Source organism: Rattus norvegicus, chromosome 2, assembly GCF_036323735.1.
Source record: "Rattus norvegicus strain BN/NHsdMcwi chromosome 2, GRCr8, whole genome shotgun sequence".
Lineage (NCBI taxonomy): Eukaryota > Metazoa > Chordata > Mammalia > Rodentia > Muridae > Rattus > Rattus norvegicus.
The window spans coordinates 44,407,817-44,415,595 of NC_086020.1; the positions used below are offsets into that span (position 1 = coordinate 44,407,817).

General features: G+C 40.7%; 1 long non-coding RNA gene across 1 annotated transcript; it reads right to left on the reverse strand.

Moving 5' to 3' along the window:
• Nucleotides 1-509: 509 nt before the first annotated feature.
• Nucleotides 510-5,919, reverse strand: LOC134485834 (uncharacterized). The gene is made up of 2 exons (XR_010064077.1): nt 5,803-5,919; nt 510-4,413 (listed from the first exon to the last, which is right to left on the reverse strand). It is a non-coding gene; the product is annotated as an uncharacterized LOC134485834 (long non-coding RNA).
• Between the last annotated feature and the right edge of the window lie 1,860 nt (nt 5,920-7,779).

The window sequence follows — 7,779 nt, forward strand, 5'->3', positions numbered from 1 at the left end:
GTAGTAATTAACTACCCCATGGACGGAGACAGTATCACAGTCTAGACATTATCCCTGCGACCCCAAACCTTTCTCAATTGAAGTTTCTAATAAGATCATTTTAAAAAAATGATATACATTTTCAATCTTTTTTGATATGACATGCTTAATAAACGAAAGTATATTTTATACTCTTCATTGTGTATTTCATTAAGTCAGGGTTGGATTCAATATCACTCTGTAGCAGAAAATCACCTTGAACTTCTGATCCTTCTTCTGCCTATACCCTGTACTGCTTTTACAAATGACCCCAGGACCACTTTATTGAATGTTTACAAACAGACCTCTTTCTGCCAGTAAAACTACCACAAAATTACGGAAACTGTTATAATTTGTCCCACTAGAAAACCCTTTAGTAATGTGTTCACCATTGGATGTTGAGAACCAAAATAGAGACATGGGACTAAAAGAAACACAGAAATCAGACACCAGAAGAAGAAAAAGAGGTGTGTTTTTAAAGAGAAACATTGTAAGAAAGTCTTTTGTATTTTATTTCATTTCTTTAAATTACATTTGTCTTGCTGTGCATGTACATTGTTTTTCTTTTAACAGAATTTAAAAAATGAAAAGTTAATTAAATGTAACAAGTATACAAACAATAACTTTTTTATTTTAATAGAGTTAGGTTAGTTGACTATTGCCAATGACTTTAATGGTTTTGTCATGGGATGTTTTTACCATTTAAAAATTAAATTTTCTTGAGAATCCTATATTATGATTCCTTTGGGTATAGAAGAACAATGATGGTCTCTTTTTTTCACAAGCTGTACTACATTATAAACAGATGTTCATTAAGCACTATTATGAACAGAGCACAAGGCAACAACAATGGAGAAAAGTATACTTTGGTTCTGGTCTTTACAGGCATTAAATTCTGTGGGAAAGGGGAGCATTGAGTATCTACATCAAAAGGTAGAGGAAAATGAAAAGAGCTTGACTGAGGGTTAGGGAAACAAGAGAGACAATAGGGGTAAGATATGGTTGAGGAGTTGAGGAAATGGCTCAGTAAGAGCTCTTATTCTGTAAGCACTAGGACCATGAGTTCAAATCTCCCACCTACATTAAAAAAAAAAAAAGCCATAGGACTGGGCCATGTTGCCCAGATCCACAGCCCTGTGGGATACATGGTGCAATTCGTGGATTCTAAGAGCCCTCTGGTCAACAAATCTCATCAAAAAGGCAAGCTTCAGAAACAGTGAGGGGCTCTGACTTCCAGAAATAAGGTGAGGATCAAAACAGGAGGAAAACTGACACCCTAATTTGGCCTCACCTGCTCAAGCATGGGAACACACACTCACATACTCACATGTGTGCACTACACACACACACACACACACACACACACGCATGCACTCACCAGAACCTCTTAAATTATTGGCTCTATCATGAATGATAGGAAACCTAATACATGAAATTAACTTGACTCCTTAATTTCTTATTTGTATGACAAATATGTTAAGCTTATTCATAAAAAATTAGATGCTTAATATTTCTGTTCATTAATAGTTTGATTACATTAATGACTAATTATATATATGTATATATATAAATATAAATATATATATAAATGGATTTTATTTCCCAGATGTTTTGATCAAAAATCTATTTTGCATATTTCTGTAAAGATATATGAGGAAAGGTTAACATTTATATTAATCTTAAAAAGTATCTCCCATAATATAAATGAGCCTTCTACAATAAAATAAAAATTTGAGTAGAACACAAGTCAGGTCACCTATACATCCTGAAGCCAGTAGAAATTCTACCAGAATCTGGCCTTTGGATTTAAACTCAACATTGTTTGTTGCCTCTTCTCCAACCCACCACCCCATCCACTGATCTTGAACTTCCTAGTTCCCATAACAGTGTGAGTCCATTTCCTTAAATAAATATCATTTTATACATCTCCTTGTTCCTTTTTTCCAGAACACTCTAACTAATTCTGTTGCCTTTGAAAAATTTGTCTTAACAGTCTTAAAGTCTGTTTTGAGGTCTAGTCTTTAGATATACCCCAAGACTAATCTTTCAAGAATGCAATTATGAATAATGTTAACTGAGGGGTCTCTATACTGTCATATTCACTTCATTGGAGTTTGACTTGTCTGAAACCTAGACCCTTAAATTGTGCCTCAATGATCGAAGCCTTCCAAGTAACCCTGCTATCTTGATGGTCTGGGAGTCCCACCATTTTGGGTCAGTCCCCAGGACTAATGACAGGTGACAGGTATCTCGACATGCCCCTAGAGTGCCTGTTGCTTACCCTACACTAGGACTTACATCCCTTGGCCTAGAGGTATTTCTGTCCTACTTTTCCTTTGTTTACCTAAATGAATCCTTCAGATGCAGGAACTCTTAGGCCAGTTTTGAAATGCTGGCATAGCTTCCATTCACTAGCAGCTGGACCTCTTCAAACTGCCAGGGCCTCTCTTCATGTGCTAAGCAACTCACTATCCAAACCACACTTCTAAGTGAGGCAAAGCACAAAAATACGCCTAGTTTCTGGCTTGTGACTTCAATTTTCCCACTTGCATCACAAACGCTATGCACTCCGCAGTACACCCAACTCCTGTGCACACCCTGGGTCCTTCTAGCATTCCATAGCTGTGATAGACAACCTTCAGAATAAGCTCCTCCCTTCCATTGCTGGGCAACAGTCTACTGAACCTTTAAGGGCTACCGAGATGTTCCTGTTCTCTGAAATCCTCATGACTCTCTTGGTCCATTGGGCCATTCTGTCCTATAGCACGATGCTTCCCTCTCTTTTGCAGAGTCTCTACAGTGGCAGAATTATCTACTTGCACATGATTTTGGCCAGACTGAAACTCCAAAGGGCAGGAACTCATTCTTATTTTTGTGGTTGAGAAACTAGCTCATCCTATAGAGGAGTTTAATTCATTTTTGGTCCAGCGATTGATTTACATTTCTGGGCACTGTTCAGTTTCTTGTGCACTTTAAAAAGAAAATGCTTTGTCTTCCATCAACAACCATCAACCTGGAGTAAGTGACCATGACATTAAATTACTTCTCTTCCACACATCAATCCACATGTAGGCTTGTCTATACAGAAAGTCTCAGTTAGATTATAAATGAAGATGCCAGTGACTGGTGCTTTATCCCAAAAGTTATCCCGAGTGCCAGACATAATGAGAGTCAGAAAAAAAATACCCAACAAACCGCTCCTCCCTAAAACCTAAAGTCCTATAGTTCAAACGATGGAAGATATATGAATTCATAAAATCTATGGAAATATTTAGAGGTCTATACTTTTTATTCTCCATCTACAATGTTAAACTTTCTCTTCCTGAATGTTAAGCTTCTACTTAGCATAGCTTCTAGTTACTCCTTGCTTATTAGCATTAGTTTCTAAACTTTATTGCTTGTCAAGGACAGAAATGATGACTTAAGTATCATCCGCCCCCCTTCAAGCTCCTCATTGTGGGGCTAGGTAATATGAGTGAAGCCCAACTGATTGGCAAGCTGACAGCCCTAAATTGCATAGCCTTGGTAAAGGTTGACTGACACATGCTTACCTTACTTTCAATGATTAAGTGTGGTTTTGTTATTGTTGAAACAAGTTCTCAAATGCATGTATGGATAAAATGTTCTACCTTAGAGTGAACTGTCTACTCTCAGAAAGAGAGAATTAAAACCAAAGTGCTAAGTTAATGACTTTGGTAGATACACGTAGTCATTCTGACAAAGTTGGATACTAGACACTAACTGGTCCCTATTACTAGCTTGCTGAGAACAAGATTTAGCAATTCCTAAAATCTTTACTTTATATCTCACATAACACTACATGTGCTATCTATATAAACCCTTTGGAAAGATGATTCTCAAAGAGCAATGCCTTCCAGAACCACGCACTGCTCTTGAATATGCCTGGACTGATTCAATAGGATGGGAAAGTAGCACTTGTGTGACTTCTGAAGTATAGCACAAAAAGACTTGGAAGCTTTTGTCTACAGCCCCAAAGACCACAGAAGTAGCATGAATATTCTAGGGCCATGAGATTAGGAGAGTACATCAGTAACCTCAAGTGTACAAACCTAGCCAAGCCCAGTCAACAACTTATCCTCATCCTGGTATTGGGTCTACACATAGAAGACTGATCTGCACACACTGCCCAGTCAAGGCTTCAGATGGCTTCTACTTTAGGTGACAACTGAATTTAAACTGACAGCTGATGATGATAATAATCATCTTCTTCATTATCACCACCACCACCATCATGACCACCACCACCATCACCACCGCCGCCGCCGCCGCTGCCGCCACCGCCACCGCTGTTGTTGTCGTCGTCGTCGTCGTCGTCGTCATCATCATCATCATCATCATCATCATCCAAGCACAGACCAGTCAACTCATAGAAGCCTGGAGTGCACATAAATTATTGTGTTGAAATACTAAGCGTTGTGTTTACTATGCAGATCACTGGAATGATTTAAATGAGGACTAATAGACTAGAAACACAGAAATAAAGCATGATATAAGAATTTCAGTCATTGGGAGCTGGATACATGATGAGCTGAAAACAATGCTTTCTCCACTAAGAACTAGGTCCTTGGCATACCAAACGAGGTACCGTCTTTAAAGATGCCTTTCATTTGTACATCACCAGCTTAATTTTATTTAATTTTACACTATTTTATAAGTGCTAAACAATTCTGTCCATTTTACTATTTGGCACCATAAAACAAGACAACACTATCCTCCTAGACATCAGAAATCAGTTAATGAGAGAAACTTCATTTCCTTGCTGGCTGTGAGTTAGGACAATGGGAACTACCTCCCCAATACTAACAGTTAATGGGTCCCTCCCCTTTTGTTTTCCCTTCTATGAGTGAATGTAGAAAAGGGGTGTGGCCAATAGCACAACTGCACCATTAAGGTAGAAGTGAAGATTCCACAAGATAGTGAATCTGCAAAATGTCCATCTTCCTTGTCTCCTCAGAGCTCATGGTCACTCCTAGCTAGCAGGGACCTCCTCTCCACCAAGTGACTGTGAGATTAACTCACTATATAAGTGCAGTAACTACTAAATGAAATGGACTTTTGCGGATATCAACTAAGTTGCAACAAGACTAGGCACCTCCCCTTGTTTTAAGGCTGGGAAAGACAACCCAGTATGAGGAAAAGTGTCCCAGTAGCTGGCAAAAGATCTAGAGACAGCTCGCGCTCCCCAGTAATAACTGAATATGTATATTTATGGCCTCCCATGATTGCCAGGGTTGGGAGAGAGTGGTGTTTGTATGTGGCCATGCTAAAGACCTTTGTTAAAAGACAGTTTCTGGTGAGATTACGTTTTCTCTGGGGGTTCTATTTAGCCTCCGGGTCCTGGCCTTCCAGGTGGTGTTAGGGGTGAGCTCCCTCTCATCAGCATGGGTCTCAGGCTACACCAGTCATTGGTTGGACCCTCCTACAGTTTCTGTGCCACCTTTACCTCAGCACATCTTATAGGCAAGGCAAATTGTAGGTCAAGGATGTTATGTGGCTGGGTTAGTGTCTCAGTTCCTGCACTGGGAAGTCTTGCTTGGTTGCAAGAGATGGGCAGTTCAGTTTCTGTAGCACCCATTGCTAGGAGTATTAGCAAGGGTCACCTCCATAGATTCCTGGGAGTTTCTATTGTACTGGGTTTCTAGTTCATCCCTGAGATACCCAGTTGTCATTCTGAGTGCTCTTTCCCTCCATCCTTCCCACACCTTATTCCTTCTTGTTCCTGTCTCCCCAATTGATCCCACCCATGATGTCTATTCTATTTACCTTTCCCAGAGAGACTCATGTTCCCCCCTTGAGCTCTCCTTGTCACTTAGCTTCTCTGAGACCTAGGATAGAGCCAAACATAACTGTCAAAAAAAAGTCAGCAAAGTGATGTTTAATTATATTCTGCTATACTCATTAATTGGTGCCTAGCCCAATAGCCATTGGAGAGGCTTCATCCAGCAACTGACGGAAACAGATGCAGAGACCTGCAGGCAAACATTAGGGGAGCTTTGAGAATCCTGTGGAAGAGGGGAAGGAAGGATTGACAGAGCCAGAGGGGTCAAGGATACCACAAGAAAACCCACAGAATCAACTAACCTGGGCTCATGGGGACTCACAGAGACTGAACAGACAACCAGAGAGCATACATGGGGCTGACCTAGGCCCTCTGCGTATTTGCTTCAGTTGTGTGCTTGGTCTTCTTGTGGACCGCCTAACAGTGGGAGCGCGAGCTGTCTCTAGATCTTTTACCAGCTACTGGGACACTTTTCCTCATACTGGGTTGTTTTTCCCAGCCTTAAAACAAGGGGAGGGGCCTAGTCTTGTTGCAACTTGGTTGATGTCCACAAGGTGCCTACCCTTTTCTAAATAGAAACAAGAGTAGTTGAGGTAGGGGCAGAGGGGAGGTGCAGGGAAGGGACTAGGAAGGAAGGAAGAAGAGAAAACTGCAGGATTCAAATAATAATAACAATAACAATAACAGTAACAACAACAATAATAGTTTTCTATGGGCGGAGTAACTGAAAAAAAAGCCTTCATTATTTTGTGAGACTTAGAATTCCTCAGCTGGGACAAAGAGAATCTGCATTACAATTTTGAACAAGGTCAGTGAGTTGTTTTAAATCTCACGCTGAAAATAAAAATGATTCTGTTACTACTTGTTGTAAAGGATGGTGGAGAGAATGCAGTGTTAAAAGATTCTGGGGGTTGGGGATTTAGCTCAGTGGGGGTTGGGGATTTAGCTCAGTGGGGGTTGGGGATTTAGCTCAGTGGTAGAGCGCTTGCCTAGCAAGCGCAAGGCCCTGGGTTAGGTCCCCAGCTCCGGAAAAAAAAAAAAGAAAAAAAAAAGATTCTGGAAGCCCTGGAATTGTAAAGGTCTCCATGTAGTTAAGTCTTCAAACAACCCAAATTGTTCACAGCCATGCTTGCAAGGCTTACTTTGCTTGCTATTTATGGACGCATCTTCTACACCAGCACTCACTGGTTTCCCACTGACTCTTCCTACTTAAATCTTCTGTTCCAATCCTTGACACAGTATGTACATATGTAATTGGTTACCAATTTAACCAGTTACCAAAATTTGGATTCTTTTTCTACCATGCTGCCACTAATGTCCTATGTGACAGGAGGCTGAGTCACAAGTCACATTTCACATCTCCTCAGGGTGCAAACAAGAGACAGAGATGTGGAGGGGAGTCAATAAATCCCTTCAAGAAACAAAGCAGAGATGTGAGCAGGAGGCCACTTCTATTACCATTCAAAGACCTGACTGCACCACCCAAAGAGCACACATGGCTGCTCTGAGGCCCCACAGCACAGAAGTTGCAGAGGCTGCCTTGTCTGGCCTCAGTGGGAGAAGATGTGCCTAATCCTGAAGAGACTTGATGATACCCCAGGGAAGGAGGGGTGAAACATCCTCTCTGAGGCAAAGGGGAGATGGAGGGGTTGAAGAACTCTGGGCTGAGGGACCTAGAGTCTGGAGTGGAACAACATTTGGGATGCAAATAAATAAAAATAATTAAAAAACGTTTTCATTAGAAAAAAAGACTTCAGACTTCATCTATGGCTTCTCTATGAGCTTCAATCATTTAGTAAAATAAATGGCAAAGTAGACACTTTGGTCCTTCTAGATTTGCACTCAGTTTTGATCCATGTATTAAATCTCTTCCCTACCTCTAAGCTCACAATTCAGAAACTTGGGAAGGTCACAAGAAACAAAATTCTCAAAGGTACTGTCCCTGCCAGCATCCATAGGAT